Source organism: Aulostomus chinensis, chromosome 10 (genome assembly GCF_037954235.1).
Source record: "Aulostomus chinensis isolate RoL2024-O1b breed Wild chromosome 10, RoL_Achi_v1.0, whole genome shotgun sequence".
Taxonomy (NCBI): Eukaryota; Metazoa; Chordata; class Actinopteri; order Syngnathiformes; family Aulostomidae; genus Aulostomus; species Aulostomus chinensis.
The window spans coordinates 29,846,529-29,874,028 of NC_141329.1; the positions used below are offsets into that span (position 1 = coordinate 29,846,529).

Here is a 27,500-nt window from a genome sequence, read left to right on the forward strand (position 1 = left end):
TTACACACACACTCACACACACTACACACACACAAGCACTCTCTGTCACCCACACACACTCACACACACACACACACACACTCTCCATCTCACACACACAAGCACTCTTTCGCACACACACCACTCACACACACACACACACTCTCCATCTCACACACACAAGCACTCTTTCGCACACACACCACTCACACACACACAAACACACTCTCTCTCACACACACTCTCACACACTCACTCTCCATGTCACACACCACTGCGTGTGCATGTGGTGAATCTCTCACACGGACGCTGACAGACACTGACAGATGGCAGCTCGTTGGATTGAACGCCACGACAGTGGCGCCACTTGACGTGTTGATTCGTTGGCGATGGGCGTTGCCCGGGGAAACTGAAACTGAGATTGAGTTTCCCCTTTGCCTTGGTGACAGATAACAAGACCCTAGCAATCAAGCCACAGCACTATCAAACACCGGAGCATCAGTCAGGGCTGACAGCCGAGCGCTGCCTGGGACACGGAGGATGGATGGCGCCTGCTAGCAGACAAGGACACAGGAGATTAGAGGAAAGTCCTGATGGTGGCGCCGCCTCTGTGAGACAGACACAGCCGACGCATCGGCAACAACAAAAATCAGTTTGACACTGAAAATGAATGATTTCTGTTTCAACTTTGATTCCAAGCTTCGTGATGAAATGTATTCAATTGATTTGAAATATCGGGGTGTTCAAATCAAGAAACACAGCTGCAACTGGGAACGCGTGTCCCGCGGAGCGGCCGGCGTTCCTCATCGGGCTTGATTTCTCCCAGTAGAATTCAGTGTTCTTCAACATGTTCACTCGCTCGTCATTCTTGTCTTTATTCCAGTGACGCAGACAGGAATCCAGTGGGACTGATTTGACTAATCCCACCCTCCCTCCTTCCTGGCAGGGTTAGCCTCCCCAATGCACCGAGAACAAACCCCGAGCCTGTGTATTAAACACTCCGTATATTCCATAAGTCAGCAGATTAAAGAGGCTCACAGGATGTAGGTAGAATAGCCAGGATGGATCGATGGAAGCTGCTCTCCTCTCACAATCTACATTTGAAGAGAGAGAAACCTGAAGTTGGTCTGGTCTGCTGGAGAAGCTGAGACGTGCAGCTGAGGGCCGGCAGCTGGCCGTGCTAGCATGCTGCTGGGGTGCTGATGCTGTGTGTTGTTGAACTTTTTGTGGGATCAGGATTGAAAGTCAAGGTCAGCAGCCTCCCTCGTTTCCATCTCTCCTGAGGTGCTGCCCGTGAACATGTGCTTGCATGTTGTGCGCAGCTTTGCTCGACTCAGTCAGGCAGATCCTGTTTCTCAGCGGCGCCGGTTGATTAAAGCTGCTGACTAAAACGGCCTTATTGACCTGCAGCCGTTCAAGCCTCTTGTACACGTGCTCAGGGAGGGAGGAGCCTGCCGCAGGTGCAACAGCTCCTTCACGTGTCTGACAGCTGCCGTCTCTCACGTAGGAAGATGTCGTCGTTCTCCAGGTGAAGCGTTTGCTCTCCTCACATCTTGGTCGTTTGTAAGGTGTCAAACATCAGCTGATCGGCGCGTCTGTGTCGGCGCACTGTGTTCTCTTCTGCCAGCTGTCCGGCCGTCGCTGTTACATCAGCATTCAGGCCTGCGGAGCATTTCTCAGGCGGTTTAGGGTCATGTGACACTCGGATATCAAAGCTTGTGTTGGAAGGTGCAGACTTTCAAACTTTATTTTGAAAGTGCTCTTCATACAAACACGTAACTCAAAGGGCTTTACATAGACACACAACCACCCTGCAGTTCACCTGCACACACACACACACACACACACACACACACACACACACACACACACACTAGAATTGTGGACACTGGGCTGAGGAGAGGCTGAGCACAGAAGAACCAGCTAAGAAAGCGAGACTCCCGTGATGGTCGACCTGCCCTCCTCAGCCAAAGACTGAAAATTGGTTCTTGAAGGTCGGGACGTCTGACGTGACTGACAGAGGGGAGGAAGCAGCTGCTGCCTGGTCCTGACATCCGATTCAGACACAACAATGTTTGGTGTTTGAAACTTTACAATGAGCCTGCGACCGGATGATGTCACCAGAACTGACACCTCAATACCAAGTCAGATTAATTTTACTGGTGCTCCTGTGACAGAGAGGGCAAGCGTACACGTTGTCACAGTTCAGGTGTGAAGACACGCCCACATTTCTTGGTTGTTAGCTCTCCAGGTAGCAACATAATATGGAGGAACATGTGAACGAGGACTTTTATTATCTCGATGTAAATCGAGGAATGTGACCTCTACTTAGTTTTTACTGAATGTTGATCACTTGGGAGAGTGGACCTGAGCCGCCCCTCTGGACCGGGGTCATACCTCAGAGCCAGACCCAGAATGAATGTTCCTGCTCGCTCACTCACTGCTGCTGACACAGTTCTCCTCTTAATCTCATTCGGTTGGTTCCCCTTTAAATGAGGTTTTACTTTCTTTACCATCTCTGAAAGCTAAGAAGCTCCCTTCTTTGTAACATCCTGGACCGGCGTCGTCTTGAAAGGAGCCCAGATTTCACGGCAGCTTTGAACATACAGCACGTGAACTGTTGCATCGCATCGATGTCACACTTGAACTGACTTTAGGATTAGATTATTTCACGTGTCTTCATATGAATTAGACACACGCAAACACACTTCATTGAACAGAGTCAATGAACACACACTTTCCCATTTATTAACCACTTGTCTTCACATCATCACAAACTACAAATGTTCTCATTCAAAGAAGCGTGTCATGAGTTGTTGATGTCACACATCTGAAACCTGGAGTTACATAAAGTGTTCAGTGTTACGATAGGAATGCACAAATGCATGGAAGGATGGCGCGCTCACACACACACACACACAGACACACACACAGACATACACACACACACAGACATACACACACGCACAGACATACACACACACAGACATACACACACACAGACACACACACACACACAGTGGAGACTATTCTGTACCACACAAAACCTCCTGAAACCAGTGTGTATGATGTGAATGAGCTTACTCCAATAATCCCTCTGTATCACAGCCTCACTGGTGTGTGTGTGTGTGTGTGTGTGTGTGTGTGTGTGTGTGTGTGTGTGTGTGTGTGTGTGTGTGTGTGTGTGTGTGTGTGTGTGTGTGTGAGTAGGACAGCTCTGTTTCTTTGTGTTTTGTGAGCTGTGGACAATAAACCTGAAGTCAGATCGTAACATTTGATCATAAAGGGAAGGAACAGGTGGAATATTTGCTCATGTGACTCTTTCTTTTGGACAATCATCTGTTTTTACGAGCCTGCTGGTTATATGGCGTGATCATCCCAGCTGATGGTCAGCTGATCCAAGCCCAGCCCACCTCAGCCTCACAAAGTCATTGGAGGAGCCACTTTAAGCTGTTGCCATGGCCCCTTCTGGACCCTCCTGGGGTCCGTGTATGCAGGGGACGGCGTCCAGGAGCCCGACCATCAAGTTACACTGGAATGAAAGGTCAGATGGATGCTGACTGGACCCGACCTAGTTGACCCAAGAACTCCTGTTTTCAGGTGTCCAAACTACTTTGCTTGCGCCCTCTCTGGACCCTCCCAGCTGTCGCTCTGTCTTGAAGGCTGCGTTATTTCACGCTGCCTTGCTGTGTCGTTTATCTTTGCAGCACAAATTGTGTTTGTTCTTCTGTTGCCGCTGCATTTTATCACCGCATTTGATTTGCCTTCTGCATTTTATGATGCCACAAAGTGAATTAACTAAAGTAAAGCCAGGTACATCTCAGAGGCCTGGAGCCAGTCTTTTTCTGGTGGAAACATTGAGAGGAGAGGACTTCTTCCTCTGAATTTGTCCGTGTCATATGATGTAACTATTCCTCGGGCTCCTAGGAGGCGAACCGTCACCTACGCTACACCCACACCACCCTGACAGAGAGCTGAGGGGAAAATGTCCTCTCCAGGCATCTTGTTGGCACAGCGGCATGGAGTGAGAGTGAGATGTTCAGTGCTCAGGAGTTCCTCTGTGTCTTGTGGCTGAAAAACCACATCAGTGACATCACTTAGCCGATCCTCATGCTTTCCAAGAAAAAGAGAACAAGGTGGATGGAGTGACAGGCATGGAAAGACGAGTGGAAAAAGACAGGAGTTGTGCTGTTGACTCAGGAAAATGTGCTGCATTGAATGAGGCCACCTAAACATGCATCTTTACATTTCTGTCTGCGCCCCCTTTCTTCAGCTCATATCAGTTACATATCAAGATTGATCCTCTCTTCAAATAGAAGCAATGATTTTGTGTCATCCCACAATTGATTGTTGAGAACACATGAATGTATATATGTATACATATATATGTATATATGTATGTATATATACATATATATGTATATATGTATGTATATATACACATATATATATACATATATACATATATGTGTGTATATATGTATATATACATATATACACACATATATGTATATACATATATACACACACACACATATATATATATGTGTGTGTGTGTATATATGTATATACATATATACACACACACACACACATATATATATATATACATATATATATATATATCTCACAGCGGCAGCGGTTGCTCTGAGTATCTCATGTTTACATGGATTCATTGCCGCCGTGACTCATCAGGGCTCCTGGTGTTTTCTCAGACGCTGGCGGCCATGACAGTGTCACTGTGTGACGACCAGGCACCAGAACCGGTTTAGAAAAGATGGATGTGATTTATCTGCAAACATACATATTTTTGTTTTTTCCTGCAAATAAGCGCCTCCATCATGCTGAACTACCAATGAGTCCCTTGTTTTTGGTGTACGACAGGAAGAAAGAGCTGGAGCAGCTGGGGGAGACGTGGGGGAGGAAATATGGATCAGGGAAGGAAGTGAGGGGAGGACAGAAGACAGAGACTAAGAATACCAGTGAATTAATGATGCAACATTTTGACATTTCTTCTTTCTCCCCTCTCGTTTCTGGGCTTCTCTGCAGGTGTAGAAGGGTGTCCTTGTTAGCTTGTCATCCCTGTGTAACCCCCAGGCTGCTGATGTGACTGGAATGGGAATTTCCCCTGAAAAGGAGCGCCTTTACCCGAGGACTTCGCCAATAAACTCAGGCAGGTTGTCCATAATGGAATACTTCATGTGACACAACTTGATGTGGTTTGAAAGTTAAAAAAAAAAACAATCAGCTGCTAAATGATAATCATCGATTTGATCCGATAGAGGGAATGACTTCTAGTCTCATAAATCTCAGGTCACGTAAGGTGAGAAAGCTGGTCTGGAAGCATTTGGAGTCAATAGGTGGTCTCGGACTCATTTGTGGGGTCGTGGGACTGGCCAGAGGAGGGATGTTGCCATGTTCCTGAAAAAGCTCGTGCACTATGAGGCTAGCATGTTAGACTGGATCTGGATGATCTGGTGAGGACTGCGTAGCATTACGAGCATAATTATCTGTTTTGTTCTCCTGCTAGTTAGCTCCTCTCTGCATCTGAACGAGTTTACATAAACTCGTTTCTCAGAACCGCAGCTTTCCAACTAGCATGACCAGCCAGCCTTCGTCCACTTGTTCTGACTCCACACAGCCATCACACCGGCCTCACATCCCACTGCAGCTGAGCAGTTGAAGCACTTAGCTAACTTATCCAGACTGACTCACAATGGCAGCAACAGTCTAAGCTGCAATAAGCTGCAATTCCTGCATCACCACCAGTGTGAGTATTCAAGAAAAAGCGTGCTAAGAGGATTGTAGCGGTCACAGCTGCAGTGACCGGACAATAGACAGAAGAAATATTCCTGTGTCCATAAAAAGAGATCTGGTTTTGTATGACAGAAGCATCCGGGGGTTCGAAACAGGAGCTGAAAGAGGAGAGGGAGCCTTGAAATGGAAATCCCTTTGCTAGTAAAATCATCAGGGAGGAAGAATGCTAAGAGGGAGAGAGAAGTTATTCTTTGTCTTTTGTTTGAAAAACAAATTGCATAGCAGTTTGAGAGAAAGACAACTTTTCAAGAATCTGACCAATCACACAAAAGCAACATTGCAAGAACAAAATACGAGTCTGTGCAAGTTCTCAAAAATGATCAAAATAGGCAGCTGGACTCTCCTCTTGTGAGTGAAGACGTTTTGCCTCTCATCCAGGAAGCTTCTTCAGTTCTAAAGTTCCTCAATTCAGTCCATGCAAGAACAGTGATGATAAGGTTTATGATAAAGGGACATTAAAATGAAACGATGGCAAAAGGTCAGTCCAGCAGGTCCCAGACAAAAGACAATTTATGGCTGAAACAGGCCGGACGAGCCACGCAGCAGCCACGCTGGCTGTGCTCTGCACGCCCCGCTGCACCAGCTCACAATCGTACATCCTAGATGTTCCTTGAGGCTGCAGTTCATGGCGCAGGTGGATGGAATTGAATAAAGAATAGGAGTTGACTCATTAATGCGATTAATCCCGCAAAGTGAAAACACGTCAGGTTACACCCTCAGCACTGGCGAGGCATTTTAGATGAGGACGACGGATCGGAGCAGTGGAGGTTTGAGAAATCTGGTTTTCTGTGTGTAGATTTGTCTTTTTAAATAATTCACAGTGACTCGGGGTCCAGGAAGTGACTCGGCCCCGGTCCCTCCTAGTGTCAGTCTGCAGTCACTCCCAGAGGGCCACTTTGCCTCAGACAGTGTTTAATATGCAGGAGAGAATCACACTTGTTTTTGTGTGTGTGTGTGTGTGTGTGTGTGTGTGTGTGTGTGTGTGTGTGTGTGTGTGTGTGTGTGTGTGTTGGAGGGGGGCTTATTATCATGATTAAACATCAGCATGATGGGAGAGACTCTGCTCCTCTGAGACCTTTCTCAGCACTCTCTCTCTTTCCTCTCTCTTTCTCATTGGTAGTCTTTCTGCTTTGCACACACACACACACACATGACCTGAAAATATGACTGCATTCCATTACTTCTGAGAATAGACGGCGTGAGTGCACCACCCGTAGGGAGCAGTTTCACACTGTGTGTGTTTCTGTAATCTCCATCTGATTAGTGCAGAACAGAGGGATGAAATGAACTCTCAGCCAATCAGGGAGTGTGTGTGTGTGTGGGGGGGGGGGTGACATAGCGTCCTCTAAGGGATTCAGTCGTGAAATATTTCAGATCTTTCTCTAATTTCCGACATCGCTCGCTACAGCCGTTTTTCCAGAATATTCCGCGCATGTTCAGTTTCAGCAGGACTGAATCTCTGCTGATGAAACCCTGTAAAAACACTCATGAACAGTGGAAATACTGCTCGTAACCTGATCGTCCCCCTGCTGGCATGGCAACAGTGGAGATGACAACTCCTCCCCTGTAAACTAGTTGGCATGATGCCTTCATGAGTCACTCAAGATTAAAATGTGATTACATGCTGTTGTCGAAGAAAATAGGCCACTGTTGAACAGGCCTCCGTCGTGAATAACAAGCCCTTTTATGTTTCATACCCTGTTTTTTTTTATAACATGCAAATGATTCAGTGTTGCATTTGTGGTATGTGTGTATTGTGTATTATTTAATTGCTGAAGAAGGGCAGGGGAACATTGAACGCTGAGCATTAGCATAAAATAGCAAATTCAACCAACCTGAAGTTAACAAGGGTGCTCATTCACATCCACAGTCTCTCAGCAGGGAAAACAAAACAGCACAAGTATCAGAGACAACATTTAAATCTAACAGGTAGAAAACGTCAGATTATATTTCAACATCTGCTCGATTAGTCCTTGCTTGTTGGTCCGTGTGGTGGCTCTAACAGTCGAACGATGTCGAGTATTTACAGGGAAGATACTGAAATTAGCGTGTAACTCATCCATTTCCCCAGCTGGCATCGTCCACCTGTCAGTTCATCTTCCTGTGGGGGCGTCGTCTTTCTTTGCAAAGCTGAGGAACCCGAGTTTCTCTCTTTGATTGCCTCCTTCCCTGTTGGTCATCAAATATACCGGAGGGGGAGAACGAGGGGTGACCTCCGTCCTCACGCCGCTGAGCTAAAATCAATTTGGAAACCAGATGCAAACTCCTTGAAGATTTAGGAAATGTGAAAGAAGCTGTCGGCCAAGTTGCTTTCAGTTCCATTTAGTTTCTTTTGCTGTTTCACCAGATGATGTCAGCGCCTTTGGCGTGTGTGACAGCAACTGTGTAACGACTGGTAATCCAAATTACAGGTTAAGGAATCACTACCTACTCGGCTTCCTCCACAGTCCAAAGACATCAAGAGGGACCAGGTTAATCCAGACTCTAAATTGACCGTAGGCGTGGCTGGGAGAGCCAATGGTTGTCTGTCTCTATGTGTTGGCCCTGCCATGGACTGGTGACCTGTCCAGGGGGAAGGCTGCTGGGATAGGCTCCACCCCCACCACCCTCAACAGGAGGAGAGGGGGAACATGGAGGGATGGAGGGATGATGGAGGGATGATGGATGGATGGATGATGGATGGATGGATGGATGATGGATGGATGATGGATGGATGGATGATGGATGGATGGATGGATGGATGATGGATGGATGGATGATGGATGGATGATGGATGGATGATGGATGGATGGATGATGGATGGATGGATGGATGGATGGATGGATGGATGGATGATGGATGGATGATGGATGGATGGATGATGGATGGATGTATGGATGATGGATGGATGGATGGATGATGGATGGATGATGGATGGATGGATGGATGATGGATGGATGGATGGATGATGGATGGATGGATGATGGATGATGGATGGATGGATGGATGATGGATGGATGTATGGATGATGGATGGATGTATGGATGATGGATGGATGGATGATGGATGGTGGATGTATGGATGATGGATGGATGTATGGATGATGGATGGATGGATGATGGATGGATGGATGATGGATGGATGGATGATGGATGATGGATGGATGATGGATGGATGTATGGATGATGGATGGATGATGGATGGTGGATGTATGGATGATGGATGGATGTATGGATGATGGATGGATGGATGATGGATGGATGTATGGATGATGGATGATGGATGGATGGATGATGGATGGATGATGGATGGATGTATGGATGATGGATGATGGATGGATGGATGATGGATGGTGGATGGATGGATGATGGATGGTGGATGGATGGATGATGGATGATGGATGGAATCACGACCTGCGAAGGTCAGTAGCCCAAAGCTCGTCCTGCTCTTTTCCCAAACATTTCCATCGTTACTGTTTTATATGAACCTCAGCTGATGAGGTCATGTGATCGCAGTTTGTCTGACGAACACTGAACCTAGAGGGACTATGTGGTCTGAAACCCTTTGTGGTACCAGTTCAGTCCCTGCAGACCCAGCTGCTGTCAGAAACCTGCTCCTCAATCCAAATGCAGTGAGCTGAAATCACAGGCCCTCAGTCCAACACCATCCTTGGCTTTAACATTCAAGCAGCAGAGTCTGGATGTAAAGCCCCTGTCGACAGCTGACAGCCTGATCGATGGTTGTGGCGGCGGCGGACGTGGCTTCATTCCTCTGGGCTTCTTTCACTCCAAGGAACACATCAGAGCGTGGAAACCCGAAAAGTGTCTTACTGTGATTCAGATCTCTGGAGCTGTGAGCCATCAGTCATTCATCACGTCTCACCCGAATCTGCGTCTGCTAAAGGAAGAAGAATCACACCACATTCACCTCCTCTTCCTGTGTGATCCACTTCTTCCCGTCTGACCTTTAACCCCTCCCTCTTGCGTCTCTGCTTAATGTTCCTCTGTAGACGGCGAAGTGGGATGTGACTGAAGATAACCCCTCCTATCTGCGAGGACCCCTCACATGGGCCAGGAGTCCTCTCATGTTTCTCTTATTTTTTGCCTGCCTTGTCAGGCCTGATCCTGGATCAGTTGCTGGCTGGTGGCTGCGGGCTCAACACCCTCAGACATTTTGATTCCAGCCCTTTTATTGAAGCTGCTGACTCGTCTGTGAGCGCCTCTAACGTGGCAGCTGGCTGCTGCTGGTGCCATCACTGTCTCTCGTTTAAATGTTGTATCTCGGTTTATTTCCTGCGATCTTTTCTGTCTGCCAGGGGGGGGGGGGGCACACACCACACTCCTACTTCCCTTCATCTCATTCTTCCTTTTCACAAATTTATTTTTCTTCTCCTCTGGGCTCCTCTGTCTTTGGAGCTCTTCATTGATTGCTTTTGTATTTCCCTCTCCTCTCTCTCTCCCTCCATCACTTTCTCACCAGTAGATAATATAATATCAGTGGAGAGTGCCACAATCAAGGGGTCCATGATGAATAATAATTATGATACAATTACTGTGCTCAGAGAGGCAGGAGAGCAACACACACACACACACACGTACTCGCGCACACACACACACACACACACACACACACAGTCTCTTGTGTTCAAAACAAAGCTCACATACATAAAACATGTTCACTCAAGAGAAACTTCACACAAATAAATAAAATACAGACCAGACACAAACAGACGGACAACAAAAGCTCAAGTCTGCGCACAAACTGAGGAGAGGAAACATCTTTGGTCTTTTTTCTGAGGTCTGTAGTTTTCAGTGGCGCTTCTGTGTTTAAGTGGGACACTGCATTTCCCATGAGCACCAGCACCTTGTGTCTCTGTCTCATGCGCATGCTTTGTCCTCTGGTAGGATGCACATGCTGAGGTGAAAAGACTGCAGAGCGTCTGCTCGCCCCTCCCTCGGCGTACAGTGGAAAGTCACTGGGCTGTGTGGTTCCGACCCTCTGGTTCTGTCCTGATAGGAGTTTGTCATGAGTACCACAGTTGCTCCAGGTCATCGATGCTGATGACAAAGTTGCAAATGTGTTTTTGTATTTTTTCAAGTCTTGAAGTGCTTTGATTGACAGCTTGTCTGCCTCAAAGAGTTGGCGGCTGAGTGGGGTGATGTTGTCTGTCCCCTCTCAGCAGAGTTTTAGCATTCTGGAATACCACCAAACCAGAAATACCAGAAATGAGGATTTCTACCACATAAAAGTGTATTTCAGTCATTTCTACAAAACTCTGCAGAGCATCCACACAGACCCACGCTGGGCCGGCCTGAGAGGGGCGCACTGGAGGCACTCCTCTCTGATCATAACGCTTTTATGTCTCCTTCCTTTCGCGTGCATGCATGGTGTGTGTGCGTGTGTGTGCACGCACGTGTGTGTGTGCGTGCATCTGTGGCCAGAGAGTGAGTCAGTGTGTTCTCCTTGCTGGAGGGTCAGCCAGGAATAAACCCAGGGAGGAGCGTCTCTGGTCTTCCTACGATGCTCTCTCTCATCAGTGGAGGTAGACCCTCCAACTCTTCTCTCTTCAGCTCACACAGAACATGAATCACAACACAAATCAAAGTCCCTGCAAGCTAAACTGTTTACACTCCGTTTGACAGGAGGAAAACTGCAGATGCAGAGAGAGGAACTAACCACTATCAGTCATTATCCTTCGATCTGACTGGTTCGTATTTACACCCCCATTGGTTGCATCTTTGGCCTCGTAATTGTTTTTCCATTTGGTCTGAAGTTTGCTGGATATTCAAAGATTATTTCCTGTTTTAAGATTTGGAAGCTTCATCATCAGAGCTTCCTTTTCAAAGGAAAGTGCTTTGAAGGGCCTCGTGTGGGGGCCCTAGAGGACGAGCACACAGCCCCGTCCAGCCAGTCACAGATGGCTGGTCCCAGCTCCAGCCCCCTGCTGCACGCACATCCAAACAATGGCTGCTTTTAACCCTTCTCTGATGGAGGAAATGCATCCTACACGTCTGTTGGGTCTCAAGGGTACAATTGGCATTTTGGAGAAACAGAACGTTCTGTTCCTCACAAGAAACACTTGAGCGGGCACCTTGACATGCTGAGTGAGAGTCAAGAAAACCAGCGGAAGTTTTCACCCTTTGTGTGCTATCAGTCGAGTTGATGTCGAAGTAGCCACTGTTCGTTGAGCATGGTACTTATAATTAAGAGTAGAAGCATTCTATTAGATGGACTGAGTCACTCTGCAGATAGCGAAATGAGGAGTGGTTAACTGTTGAGGTGGTGTCGTCCCCTCTCCCTCATTCCTGCATCACAAGCTGCTGGCTCAACTACAAATGTCTTGGCCTGCCTGTTTCCTGGCCACAGTCCTGGGAAGGAGGCGTCCGATGACCAGGAACCTAAAATGGTAGCACAGGGACCTGATGGACATCTGGGAATCATTCCCAGGAGTCGCATCAGGCGTGAACAGGGTTTTATGCTCAGTCAGGGGAGTTAGCCGTGGTGCTATCGTGGCTATCACCTTCAGTCACATGACCTCTGGAGTCCCCAGAAGTGACGCTGCTGTGTGGACTTGACTTATCTTCCCTCAGCAGAGGAAGAGCTCTTTTGTAGATGAGGTCTGGATGATGCAACGGCACGGTGACGTGCTTCGCATGCTTTGTCAGCTAAAGACGCAGTTTTTGCTGCGGCCGATAAGGCATCCATATCTAATAGAAGCATAATGAGCTCTGTGTCTCAGCCCACAAGATATCCTGAGCCCAGAGAGGAAGCTCTTATCTTCAGCTCTGGCTGTGGTGGTGGCTACTGTACAGATTAAAGCAGAACCACAAAGAACTTTTATGTCTCCTGAACCTTCCTAATAGGAGCCGTACTGTAGGTGAGCCAGCAAAGTGCAGGGGTCACCGTCATGGCTCCCGTGGATGAATCATGCGTCCTTCTGCCATACAAGTGACTCACCATTTAAACCACAGAAGGTCAGATTAAATCTTTCTTGCTTTTGCAGCTCTGCTGCCCTCAAGAAAATACAGATGACTCCAGTTGTTGATCTCAGGCAGATGCCATTGGTTTCGATGGCATCAAGGGTCTTGTCCTCTTGTCTTCCTCCTATCACTCTTTTATCTTCCCCCTCGGTTTACTCTGAGCACCCAAGTCACCTTCATGTTGCCATTTTTAAGTCTTCCCGGATGAATGTGGAATAAACACAGAGTTTCTGGCTTCGGTCAGTTTTCTGCCGCTCATGTGTAGCAGTGGCTGTGCTCCAGAGGAGAGCAGGAGTGAGGGATGGAGGCGCAGAGAGAGGGGCGGGCGCTAACTCCTTCCTCCTCTGTTTCACTGAGATACCATCAGATGTGATGCTCCCTGCAGCAGGTTTTACTCTCTCTGTGACTCCAGCACCCCAGCACCCCAGCCTGTTCAGCATTTTCACCTGATGCCTCCGCTGATACCGCGACTCCGCCTCACTGCAACAACACTGGTCAACAGCATGAAGCTGCTTGTGTTTCATGGTAAATTTATTTGATGAAATGCAGTTGAAGTTCAGATATCGTTGATTTTTCAGCAGTAAAAAAAGTTTACTGTACTTTGTGTGGGAGATTCAATATAGGAGCACCAGGAAGCTGGAAGTCAGCAGATTGCTCAGGCATACATGCGCCTGCACAGCATCAGTATACACTCTACAGTGTGTGTGTGTGTGTGTGTGTGTGTGTGTGTGTGTGTGTGTGTGTGTGTGTGTGAAAAAGAGAGAGAGAGAGAGACCATGTGATCTCCTCTCCTGCTGTGTGTTTGTGAGAGATCTCTGCATACATGACCTGTGTGTGTATGATGGGAGCAGCTGTAAACAGGTCACACTGCGCCGCCTCCCTCTGCTAATGTGGACGTTTCTGCCAGGAAGAGCAATCGATACGGCGGCGGTGCTCCAGGTGAACACACGTGCCTCCTCGTGTCCACATCCTTTTCTCTCCTTTCTTCTACTTCCTTCTTCATTCCCTTTAGTCAGATTTAGCTGCTCTGACAGTCACATGATCAGGGCGTTTCTCAACATTGCTCAACAACACAACCAGACGGCGATCCCAGGCAGCCTTGGAGTGGACGCAAAGAGAAATTCTTATTTTGTGGCCATGATATAAAACTTGTACCCTTCATAGATTTATTTCTTGGCTAAAGGTAATTTTCTCCGACCTTCTAATTGAATTGTGAAAGCAAGTCATAGATAAACTTGAAGGAACATCTGACTTGACTCATTGTCCGAATTGACATAAGAGTATAATCTGATTATTCTTCAGTTTACTCTTTTTGAAAATAGTCTACTCAAAATGTCCCACTGAGCAACAGTTGCTTACAAAATCACTTCTCGTGCAGTAATTTTGCCTCCAAAATAAAAGCAGCAATGCTTTGTGGTTTCGTCAGAACAGATGTAAGAGTTTCATTCGACACTATTCTGCCCATGAGTCGTTTGATTCTGTAGTTGGCTCCTTGTTAGCAGCTAGCTGCTCTGTTCCCTGTGCTGTGTGCTGACTGGAAGTCCTCGGCTCTGTCCCTTGGTGCGGAGGCAACTGTTGCACGGGACAGCCTAGTCTCTCGACTCTACACTGCCGTAACCTTGAGGTCCAGGGTTGACCAAGTCGACCTTTATTCACCACCACATCAGCAGGGCCATGAGGACTTTTGTCTGTCATTAATGCTTTTGTCATCACTGGCCTTGACAGCCTAGAATTCTGCCCAGGAGCCGACAGCTTCTGTGACGAGCTCGACCATTCGCCAGCAAGTGTCAACCAGCAAATCCCGGTGTCATTCACATCCCGTCTGTCTTCCTCCGGCCTCATATTCACCTCCTGGAAGGAGCTTCGGTGTTCTTTCAAATGTCTGAACAAAGAGCATTTATGAAAGGTCAGAAGTTTGTTGATGGCAGAGTTGAGAGATGAGATCTCCATTAACCCCCACAGGGCAGAGGACTTCTGCTCAGCGCCTCCCTCCGCGTGTGAGCCCAGGGCTGCAACAACCTGGACCAGTGACCAGCGAGAGAGGAGCACACGCGAGCACGGATAGGAGGCGGACACACGAAGGTGTGAAAATAGATTAGAACCAACATTGTTCTACCTGGCTGAGATGGTCCCACTTGATTATCATAGAACCTGGGCGTTCTATCCCGACGACAGTATTAAAAAGCCCGTTCATGTGTCACAGTGAAAACTTTATCCAGCAACATGCAATTAGCACTTGTGCGCTCCAAGTCCCTGTTGTAGCTGAGCAGTGTTTAACACGCACACTCACTACTGGTGATTACAGAACTATTTTTTAGCATAAAGCAGCACCTCCAAACTGTGATTTTCATAAAACTCCCACAATCCTTCTCTTCCTAGTGGAATGAAGATCACCCGGCAGGGGGTCTTTGTTGGTTTGCATGGAAGACTTTGACACAGATGAGACACATTGCTATTATGTGATGCTGGCATGCTCCGCATGTCTCCAGCCTGCTGCGTCTGAGGACACCATAGCGTCTCTCCTCCTGGCTCCTCCCTCACATCTCCCTCGGCAGCGTTGAGGACATTCACTGAGGCTTACAGATGAAGGCTGGCTCCTGCTGTGCCTCCAGAGAGCCTGATATAATCTCACCTACCAAACTGCATTAACCAGGCTGTCAAACTTACTTCTTTAATTATTCACAAACTTGATGCGTGCAGGCCAAGTTTATAGAGAACCTTCGCACAGCAGCAATATCAGCTGCACGAGCCTGCAATGGAACCAAAGATGGAAGGTTAGCGTGCCGTCCTGTCCACTCCTGGTAAGCCTTGGATTTAGAAGTTCATCAGTCGGTGACTGAAAGGTGCCTGTTCCACCACTTTCTGTTTCTTTGTAGTCTGTCAGATCCAAGCGGAAGAAAAACAAATAGATTCTGTGTAAAGTGAGTCACCAGCACGAACTGAAGTATGTAGTATGAAGTATGAAGTATGTAGTATGAAGTATGAAGTATGTTGACTGACGATACTTGAAACTGCTGGAACTGAAGCTGGAGGAAAACTTTGCAACTGAAGTTTAGATAGCGACTTCTTCAATGGGATATTTCTTGTTTTTCTGAATGTGTGTGAAGACACATACGTGTGTGTGTGTGTGTGTGTGTAGGTTCATATGTATGTATATATACACATCCATATATGTACATACAAATGTACATATATGGATGTGTACATATGTGTATATATATGTATATATACACATATGTACATACATATGTGCATACATGTATGTATACATATGTATATATATATATATGTTTGTGTATATATACACACATATGTGTGTGCATGTATATATATATACACACGTGTGTGTGCCTGCGTATATATATACACATACATACATATGCACATACATATGTACATATATGGATATATACATATGTGTATATATACATATATGTGTATATATACACATACACATGTACATATATGTATATATACATGTGTGTGTGTATAAACCTGTTTAAGCTAGAACTGTGACTGAAGGTTCTAAAACACTCAATTGTAGAACAACGGAAACATGCGGCATTTCACAGCCCAAGCTGAAGCACGTGTGTTCGTTCTACCACGTTCTGTCGTAGTTTCCTCCCTCTGTTCTCTCTCCTGCCTTCTCAGTTCCACGTGATTAATCAGCAGCATCACTAAACAGATTTTATGCTATCAGCAGCTTGAAATTGCTTCAAAGCCGAACAGCTAAAAAAACGAAACGACTTTTAGAACAAACCAGTAAAGTCAGCCGCTCCAAATTGGCTCCAGAATGATCAATTAAATGCTACAGATCTAAATAGCTGTGGAATTGAAGAATCCTAAACAGCAGGCATGAATTATGATGAAAAATAAAAAGTTTATTCCCAGACAACTGTATAGTTCATTGACTTTAAAGAGGAAGGAGGAAAGCTAATGAACTGGAAGATCATTAACTGAGGAGTATCAGTCACATGCAGTCCCCCGGGGGAGTGGACAGCGTTCTGCCGTTGGTTGAATGCATCAGTCACCCTGAAGGGTTTGTGTGTGCATCCCAAGCTCGTCAGGGAAACTCAGCCCGCAGTGAACGAATCACAAGGATTGACCTCAGTTCCTGTTTAACCACCTGAGTGATTCATGACGAGGGCCTGACCAGAATGCATCTTTTGGGGGCGGATGCTGATTTCAGGATGACAGAATGAAATATTCAGGGAGCGGATAAATCCACCCATTAATTGTTGTTCATCTTCTCATACGAAAAAAATTCTAAATACCAGCTTTTGAAGGGTTAACTGTTGTTCCAGACTCTTGCTCCAAAGATTCAGACCTGAGGGCGATGCCCACCATCCTCTCAGCAAACACAAAGACGTCTCTGACAGGGTCAGCATTAACAAAGTGACACTTTTACTGCAGTAGAACTGATGGCGGTCTGTTCGTGGTGTGTATCACATGACCCCGTGTGTTATGAGGAGGTCAATGAGCGTGTCGGTGACAGGCAGGAGGACACAGCCTCAGGAACGCCTCTGGTTGAACAGGGTTTGTTTGTCCTCTCCACCTGCGTTCTCCAAGTTGTAACTTCCACCAGAAAGGCTTCGTCCTCCTCAACGCCACACGCAACTAACAGTCCTGGCCGCTGAGCAGGTCTGACCTCGTCTGGTGGCAGCAGCTGCCTGAGAAACGTAACGTTACTCTGAGGTACTGGAACGTTATCGTTACTTCATCCACGGTGCCGTGACTGACTCGGTTAACCAGTTTAGTGAGGTCGCTAATATTTAGGCTAGGCTATCCTAGCTTTCTTTAGCTTGCTAACGTATCATGTCACGCTCGACTGATGGTATCAGGGAAGCGTGGCGGACGCTACGAGGCACGTCATTTAAACTTGTTAAGTTGGTTTTTATTTCACAAACTCATTCTCATAAACTCACCATTGAGGCCAACTGCTCTGTTTTAGCGTGCAGGCGCTGCTGGCTTTTCAGGACCAGACGCTGTTTCCCTCTCACTCTGAGGAGTGCTGTGGAGCGCCCCCTACTGGATACACAAAGGCACCATTTCTGAGAAAAACACCATGTTAACGGCATCTAAGTACTGAAAATTACCTGTTAAAATTGGCACCAGTTGGCTGACTTTAGGCCGATTACCAGTTGTGCTCCGATGGCCATAATCGGCCGATTAAATTGGCCGGCTGATTAACCGGTGGGGCCCAATTTGTAGCCGGACACAGAGCCAGTAATCACATCCAGGACCACCTGCTCCAAACTTCTGCCAGAAACCTTTCATCTCAAGCTTGTTGTGCTCGTCCTCCATCTTCAGCGTGACCCTCCGTCTCTACGACTGTGACCCCCGTGACGGTGACATGTTTGCACGCCAGTTGTTAGAGTGACGCCAAATGAAGAACGAGTGTCAGACTGACACTTGATCCTCCCTAAAGACCCGACCCGTTCTGTTTATTCACTGTCACACCTTCTCAAATGAGGAGAACATGAGCATGATTCTCCAACATGGCGGCTACTCGCCATTTGCATTCTGACTTGATTCCAGTCAACTTTTCAAAAGAATGTGTGTTCTGGCAGGTCCACCCAGTCACCGCTCGTCCATGTGGCCCGTGTGACAACAAATACATGACTTAGACATCAACTCTTTCAACAACACACGCACACACACACACACACACACACACACACACACACAAGAACAGCTGGCATCAACCTAACAATTGTGTGTGTGTGTGTGTGTGTGTGTGTGTGTGTGTGTGTGTGTGTGTGTGTGTGTGTGTGTGTGTGTGTGTGTGTTGATCTGGCGTGTCATCAGTAGCAGAGCTATTATTGTGAACATGTTTAATGTCTTGTGTTTTGAAACGGAAGCAGCGGTAGCGTGCTAAGCATCCAGGAGGGCAACCATCTGCTCCAAGTGTGCGTTTGTGTGTCGTTGCCCATCAGATGAGCCGATGCACAGAGTTGTGAGAGGGAAGTAATTAAGCTGTGTGTGTGACGCTGCACAAACACAAAGAAAGCTGATCATTTTATGCGTGTGGGATGAATACAGAAAATGCTATTTAAATAGAATATATATTCTATTTAAATAGCATTTTCTATTTTTGTACATGTATGAAAAGAAGGAAGTGTATTGCTGCCACAGTACAAAAAAAATTGGTTAGGCTTTGACTTGTGTCACACAAAAGAAGCTACACTGTATTGACTGTCAAGAGGAAGAATGTTATGAACGTGAAAAAATATGTTAGTCTCATCTCGTACTCTTTAATGTTCAACTGATTCAGGTTGGGTTTGGACAGGAAGAACAGGGGATTGAAACCTCACCACTTTTTCAATATTTGATAGTAATTTTAGAGTAATTGATGGGGAGAATGACACACACACATCAGCAAGTTGGGTACACCGACTAAACTGGGGGTCAATGAATGAATGTAACTTCAGCGACACGTACAATTGTCCCAACGGGTTATGAACTGAGACCACGTTTACTGACAGCTGCAACAAACGGTAGCGAGCAGACGAGCCAGCCTCAGCCTGCTGACGCTGTCAGAGCAAACCACACCGGACATGAAGAAGTCCACCATAAAACCTACATAAACAACTGGCCTTTGCATGAGGCGTTGTCAAGTGGAGTCGAGACAGGAGGACGTTGCGATCCTGACGCCAAGTTACTTCCACCGTCTGCTACCTTCTCCCATACTGTACTCCTCTCTTATGTCACATTTCCCTGGCAGAAGCTGTCACAAGGCTTTTTATTCATCTGAGTCCTCAGCTTGTAATCATCTCGTCTGGATGTCATTCATCTGCAGACTGGTTTTCTTGCATATTTTGAAGACAGTAGGAATGTATTTTTCAGGGTTACTTTGAACAACAAGGTGAGCATATTTGTGCTACAAGAGGGCCGAAGACTGGACCGGCTCTCCTCTACGTTGCCCCTCCTAAAAAGTCAGCTGAACTTGCAGGGAGAAAATCACAGCATTCACATGTGAGAGAGTCCTCAAGTTCCATGAAGGCACACATGAAGAACTTTAGCATGTGGTGAGTGACCTGTGGTGACCCCACCTGCTTCGCACTGGGCTGCTTCGTATGCTCCCTCTGCGTCTAACTACACCTCAGCATGAGCACGCACATGAAACTGGGAAATTAATGCATGTTCACATGCTCTTTGTTTCCTCGTTCCATTCACATGTAAATTACTGCACTGTGAAATGAGCTTAACACACAATCGAACAAGCACAAGAGAAAGCGACATTTTATGTCTGACATGTACACACTGGTCGGAAGACAAGCAGCCATTCGCTGGGGGGGAGACGGGGGGGTTGGCAGGTATATACAAGATGTTCTCAGTCCTGGGCTGACCAACAGGACTCGTCACATCCGTTCATTTTCAGGACGACTTGTTAGAGTTGAGACATGAGAGTGAAACAGGAGATCTGCACCAGCAGGGTCAGAGCAAAGTGACAGTGTGCAAACGCCATCCTCCCAGGGTTGACGCCAAGAAGAGGCTGCCATGACATCACGCTGAATGCAGTTTTGACCTCCTTCTGGAGTGGAATTAGCAGATCCTACATCTCCAATTTCTCATGTCCATGAAAATGTAGTTTTTGTTCATAGCCCTTGAACCGTTGCGTCCCTCAGCTGCCCTGGAGTCATTTCTGCTCAGGGATTGGATAAACAAATATCCTGGCTAACTTCAACTAATCAGCACCTATGAAAGTGAGTGAGTCACTCTGGTAACTGTGAGCTCCTTCCCTCCCCTCGAGCTTAAAAGCAGTTTGAGAGGTGGAAGATGGTCAATTATTCTCAGGCCATGACAGTAAAATGGAAGTTTTTCCATGCCTTTGTTGTTGTGGATGAGGACATGATTTACCTGAAGTAACAAACGACCACGCCCAGAACCAAGGCCAGTGGTTGAGGGTCTCTCACCTGTTGAGTTGTAGGCTGAAGTCTTGTTTTAGTTCTATGAACGATACTGGACAACATGCATAGTTGCCCAGGAGCTGGCACGCTCTTCAGGGTCAGCCAGGTCGCGGTTTGGTGAGTAGTGGTTGTGGTCTGGTACGTCTTCAGGAAATGAATGTGCAGTGAGTCAATGTAATGTCCTCTGAAGTGGAAGAAACACTGCTGTCAGTGTGTGTGTGTGTGTGTGTGTGTGTGTGTGTGTGTGTGTGTGTGTGTGTGTGTCTAAAGATTAGAGTGTGTCTGAACACCTCCTCGGGTGTGTAAAGTGATAGTCATCATAAATATTTATCAAGCATTAATGCCATCACATATTAGTTTGAGCAGCTGCTTAGGAAATCAATACAATCATGGAGAAGTGCTGAGTGTCGCCCTCCTCTATGCATTTTTCATGGACCCCAAACACATAAGGAAGGCTTACGGCCATGAGGCTGTTCACCCAACAAGCACACACACACACACACACACACACACACACACACACATGGCCCCCCCAGCAAGAAGGTTGTGGGTGGAGCCCCGGCTGCAGCACGGGGTCTTTCTGGGTGAGTCTCCATGTTCTCCCTGTTCCTGCTGGGTTCTCTCTGGTACTCCAGCTTCCTCCACAGTCCAAAGACATCAAGAGGGACCAGGTTAATCCAGACTCTAGATTGACCGTAGGCGTGGCTGGGAGAGCCAATGGTTGTCTGTCTCTATGTGTTGGCCCTGCCATGGACTGGTGACCTGTCCAGGGGGGAGGCTGCTGGGATAGGCTCCACCCCCACCACCCTCAACAGGAGAAGAGGGAGAACATGGAGGGAGGGATGATGGATGGATGGATGATGGAGGGATGAATGGACGATGGCTGGAAGGATGGCTGGAGGGATGATGGATGGATGATGGATGGACACACGGGAGCTCTAGAAACAAACTGTATGCACAGATTTTATTTTCGTCCCTCACTGAGTTGCTGATGTGGCAGAAATGTACACAAACGGAGGCTGCTGTCGTTTTCTTCATCTTCTTCAACACCACGTAGTCGGACGCCATCAAACAAAAGGAGATGTAAGCCTGAGCTGCTTGACTGCTTCCATTCAGTTAAATCAGATCCTGACTGATGTGGAGGATGAAATCGTACACACACACACACACACACACACACACACACACACACTAGAGTGGAGGTGACCAACAAGCAGAACCTGCTCAGGTGATCACCTCCCTACAGAGTATCTACAACTAGTCTTCATGTAATAGTTGCACATTTGTGAAGCTCTTGGTCAGAAAGATCCAACACCTTGTAGGCTCTGGCATTGACGACGTTTAGAAGCTTCATGCTTATCAGGAGAAATAACAAAGAGTTAAATGACAATGAAAATAAAAGCATGCTGCAGCTCCATGTCATATGAATGCATTCAGCGCTCATTGAGAGACAAACCAATCCATGCAGCAGAAAGGGATGCGCCTGCAGTCTGAATGGGACGGCCTGTAACTCTCCCGCACCGTCCTGCCAGGTCCTTCCGTGAAGCTCAGCTCATCACCCGTGTGAGACACGTTGTTCAGCCTGTCACTCAACTTGTCATTGCAGAAAACAGTGGGTGAGACAAGCAGCAAAGAAAAGAGAAACAGGTCATTTTCTCTCTTATCGCTGCCCTGCAAGCAAAACACAGGCTGATTAATTTCCCTCAGTCTGACACCTCATTTGGCGATGAGTGAATCAAGCTGCAGGTCTGGCGCCGCAGCCTGCTACCTCGCTATTCTGTAATTAATTTGTTGTGTGCACTTTCCTGCACGAATACTGAACTTGCTTCATTGATTTGCTTCTCTAATTGAGGCTCATTTTTCTGTTATTTCTCACCTGGAAACGAGGTGTTTGTCCTCGAGTTACCTTCACGTGACTGAGATGTTACATTGTTTCATTAATTTCCTCATTAACAGCGTAATTATGATGCCACAGTCAAGGGCAGTCACGTGACCTCATTATGTGTTTATCTGTTTCCATAAATCATAAGAATATGAACATACAGGCCAGGACCTGGTGGTGCAGTGGTTCGCGCTGAGGCCTCTCGGCATGAAGGTTCTGGGTTCAAATCCAGGATTCATTTCCCACAGGTGTGAATGTTTGTTTATGCACATGAGGGACTGGCGACCTGTCCAGGTTGACCCCTGACATCTGGCCAGGCCCCTCCCACAATCCTGACATCAGTTTAGATGTCAGAAGATACGCTGCCTCCCCCGCAGGTCAGGGTGGAACATCCCTTGTTTGTGAGATGTGGGAGTGGAGTGAATTACCTCTGCCTCTGTGCCTGACGGTGGCCCGTTGATGCTGGCTCGTCCCCCAGTCAGGTGTCCCTCCATTGGTCACAAAGCTGGACCCCAGAGGTGGAAGGGAGCTTCGGCTGGACAGCATGGCCCCTTCAGCCTTTGTGACTGCAGCTCTTGATAGCAGCGCGTCCTCCGGAGTGGAGCTGTTTCATGAAAATGCAGATGACTTGTTTTTTGACTCCCTCTGGGCTGTTGCTGAGGTGGATTCCTGGAGATCTGGTCTTTACTACCCTGCTCTTACAGGCTTTATCTGTTGCCGTCTTCGGGATTCAGTGTGTCCTCGTCGCGTCAATCAACCACTCATTTCTTTTTGTATCATTTCTACCCTAAAAAGCCTTTAATGTGAACATCCTCCCAGCTGCTTCCCTGCCTCTCATCTGAAATGCCGGGTTGATGATGCTATTTGATGTGTTGGTGCTGTTGTTAGCTCAGATGCTGCTGCTGAGTGGAGGCAGTGTTGTGCTCAAAGGGTTACATTTGTTGTTGCCCCTGTAAACTTGTGTTGTGTATTTTAAGCCTTCTCAACTCCCCACTCTAATTTTTACACCGTTTGAAAACACATTACTTGTCATCCTGCATATTTAATCAGAACAAAACCTCGGTACCAATCCACCACACTGCTCTTGATGCTCACAACCTCAGAAGCAATTTGCTGCTTTGAGTTTGATTGGATGAGACTCACAAGAAGGGTTGTTTCTGCTTTGCTTCGCAGATGAAGGCTGCAGTAGTACACATTAAAATGTAAGAGGATACAGGGCTGTGTTGGAAAGGAAGAAATCTCACATGTGACAAACAGACATGGGTCCTCCCTGAATGTCCTCTGCTGCATTTGCATTTGCTCGCTGGTGGAGCACCGGTAGTTTGGCCGAGCAGCCGGGACAGAAGCTGCTGCTGCTTCTGGAAGCTGCTGCTGTAGAACCGTGCCTGCCAGGAAGGTTCGAGTTTCTCCGACTGATGAAAAATCCAAAAGGCCAATCTTCATGTGGTAATTTAAGGTTTTTATTATTATTATTTTATAAGTGTCAGTCTTAGTTGAAACAGATGACAGGCAGCTGAGGCTGACTGTGGAGGTCACCGATCGTAGCCCCTAAAATAATCAAGACAGAAAATCCTGAGAAGCCCGGCAGGTAAAAACCCTCCGCCTCAGTTCACACGGGGATGGAAAAACAGGTTTGCAGCTGAAGCAGAAGGACTGGAGCAGGTGTGACATGAGGGATGCCTTTCAGTCTCCTGCCTCCTCTTTTTGCATCCATCTACTCACCTTCTTCCTCACTTATATTGTCATCTCCTCTCATTAAACCGCTTTACTTCTTCTTCCATTATTTTCTCTAATGCCCCCCCCCCCCCCCCCCCACATCTGGGCTCACTCTACTTTATAGGAGGCTCTTTGCTCTGCAGCTGAAGAGCTTCATTTCCAGTGAAGCTGCACTTTTGTCTCCGCTGCACTAACAGCCTGATGAGCTGTCTGATGAATTGGTGAGGATTTAACAATCATCACGATGAAGAAAAACCTCCATTCCACTGAAATGCACCTTATCTGCTCACACTTTAATAGTCTAAATCCCTCAAACTAATTACGGCTTAAATTAGGGACATAAATGATGAAACGACTCATTGTTAATGGGATGCTTCTTCCACCACGTAATGACAAGTTTCTTTGTGCTGTTCTGTTGTGGATTAGAAGAACATGATCAGCAGTACAGGATCACCAAGACCGGCTGCACAGTTTTTAGATTTATTTGAAAGTGGTGACCCCCGGCAGCTCCTGCAGTGACGACCTGAAGGTTCTGTGCTGAGGAGAAGCTCTCTGTGAGCTAAGAGACCAGTGACGCCACCACCTACAAGATTCAATTCAGATTTGCTCCTCCGTACCTGTCCATCTCGCCCGACCGCAGCACTGTAAGTGCAGTTCAGGGAAAAATACATTTTTCATCATCCATCCGTCTGTCCATCCATCCCTGGGCCTTCAGACCCCCTCAGGTGTGTGCAATGAGGTAATGAAGCCGAGGCCCCACCAGAGACCTCTGCACCGCCACGGCAGGGCCAGCGAGGAAGCAGGGGAGCGTAGCAGGACCTCATCACCCACCACTGACCTCAATATTGCTCCTGTGCCCGAACGGGATCACGGCAGCTTCTAATATCTGGTGGAACGCTGGAAGCTGAGCATGTGAGGCTGCCGCCACGGCGCCATCCCACTGACAGCAGTACACTCGCATGTCTTCAGCCTCTCATGCAGTCAGACACAAGCTTTTACAACAATCATGGAAATCTAGACTGCAGAAAAAAAAGGTTTGCTGCTTGTAGTAACTGAAATAATCTGTTAATGGCATAAATATATAAATGATGAATATTTCCTACGGTCCCGCCCCTTTCACAACCAGGAAGTATTTCTGAAGGAGTTCTGTCTTATATTCTGTCTAAAAACCTAACATGACTACAAACAGGCCACATACAGGTGGGAAAAATTGGAACTTTTTTTCAGTGTAAATTCCAAATTCTATCAAACATTTCCTACACTGATTCTCAGAAATGATTTTAATAGGTCTTAATAATAATAATAATAATAATAATATACTGTATGTATGTGACTTCCAATGCATTCTCCTCCTTTGCTAATATTACAGGTTCTAATTTCCCTCAGTGGCAGGTTGGAGGACTCGTGGGACGCCAAACGCTGGTTTCTCTGAAGTTAAGGCTTCCATCTACCGCTACACATGAGCCACATTTCAATTCTGAATCATTGCTTATTAAATTTCTTCCCCCACACTGGAGTTGACCAAATGAAATTCTAGCAGAAGAGTACAAACGGCTCCGGTTACCCGCAGGAGAACCTGCAGCATCTGTTTTTGGTTGGAATACTTGGATTAGAAGCCGATTTTTTCATGACAAGATTCAAAAATTGGAAAGATGTTTGTGAGCATTGATGGAGTCAGTAACCGGGTCATGTGGACTGATCATTGCCGTCACAGCGAAGGCGGCTGAGTCTTTATTATCAGCACTTAGAGGCCATTTTGCCTTTGAAGCATTTCTGAAGCCCGTGAAGTTAAACCACACTCACTGCTGTGTTTCACCCAAGGACCCGGAGCGCCCCCTCTGGGCCCCGGCTGTGTTGGAGGGAAAGATGAACAACTCCACCTCAGCAGGCCCAGTCACCAGTTACTCCAAACCAGACTGCTGCCCGCTAAGATTCAGGATGAGACCAGTGGAGGCTACTTGTAACTCAGCGTCTGGATCAGGAGTGCCGGTGTCGTTTGGCTCCTGGACTGAAGCGTCCAGCCATCCGTTGGGTGCCTCGGTCGCTCTGAGAGGAATGCGTCGTTCCCCTGCTGCCCCCTCGCACGTGTGAGCTGGGACACGTTAGCCTGCGACCACACCAACACAATAGATTTGGCCCATGAAAGCATTTGTGGTGTTGCCAGCATTTTCAACAAAGGAAGCCTGCTTTCCAGTCAGGTTGGGAAAACCCTGCATGGAGCAGATTCAATAAATAAAAAGAAGTCCGTGGTGCACAGCAGCAGAGCCACAGCAGCTCGCGGGGACGTGATTACATCAGCGAGGGTCAGGTACATCCCTGGAACCGCACGTGTCCGTGCTGGATCTCTGTAAAGAACATTTTCTAAATGTGCTAGTGAGTCTGATAACGAGACGGATGAATCACTCCACGGATATTTAGTCAGTTCCTATTGCTTCTTCAAACTATCCGGCCATGATGGCGTGCTAAGGAGAAAGACAGGAAGCAACAAAATGGTGTGGATTAGAGATGAATGTGAGGAAAACATGCTGGTCAAAGAAGGAACGTTGTAGATGGATGGTTGAAGGGAGGGAGGGCAAACATAGAAGGACGCCAGAAAGACGGGATGGAGGAATGAGAAGACTGGTTATGGAGTCGGAGGGGTAGAGAAAGAAAGGAACCGATTGGAAGATGGATAACAGAGCTGGAAGCGAGTGATAGCAGCGTATGGGACAGTCCTCTGGGGTGAAAGAGAGGAAACTGAATGAAACGAGCACAAATGAGAGATTTTTCCTGATGAAAGAGGTGGTGGAAGAGGAGGAGGAGGGGGGATAGGAGGCGGCGGAGGCTTTGAGGAGCGGCGGACTGATCATTATCCCGCCATCGTCTTCCTCCTCGTCTCTGATATCAGATGGTGGATTCTCTCATTAATTATGCGTGAATGAAGAAGCCTGAGAGATGTTTCTGCTGGCCTCTTAAAACTCTCACGCTGCTTCACCACTGACCTCACTTCCTTCTGCTGTCACTTCGTCCGTCTCTGTCCCTCACGTCCAGGGAGGAGGGAAATATCTCGCCACAGAGCCCTCGACGCGTTTCCTAATGAAGCTGTTTAGGAATGTAATTCACTCTCAAGCCCTGCGTGGGACTGCTACTTGATCCAGCCCCGGCTCCATCGTAGCCGCCCACACAGGCAGTGCACCACACTTACCGCAGTGTGTGTGTGTGTGTGTGTGTGTGTGTGTGTGTGTCCTGTCCATCCAC

At 47.1% G+C, this 27,500-nt stretch overlaps 1 protein-coding gene across 3 annotated transcripts in view; it reads left to right on the top strand.

Annotated features, from left to right (window-relative positions):
* LOC147255253 (leucine-rich repeat and fibronectin type III domain-containing protein 1-like protein) overlaps window positions 1–27,500 on the top strand; it is a 308,907-nt gene that overhangs the window by 98,184 nt on the left and 183,223 nt on the right. For 2 of the 3 annotated variants that reach the window (XM_086217018.1, XM_086217017.1), the window contains exon 2: window positions 5,029–5,152. The exons of the other annotated variant lie outside the window; for it this stretch is intronic. The gene's annotated coding sequence lies outside the window, so the exon portion shown is untranslated. The remainder of the gene's footprint in view (window positions 1–5,028; window positions 5,153–27,500) is intronic. 3 annotated transcript variants of the gene reach the window in all.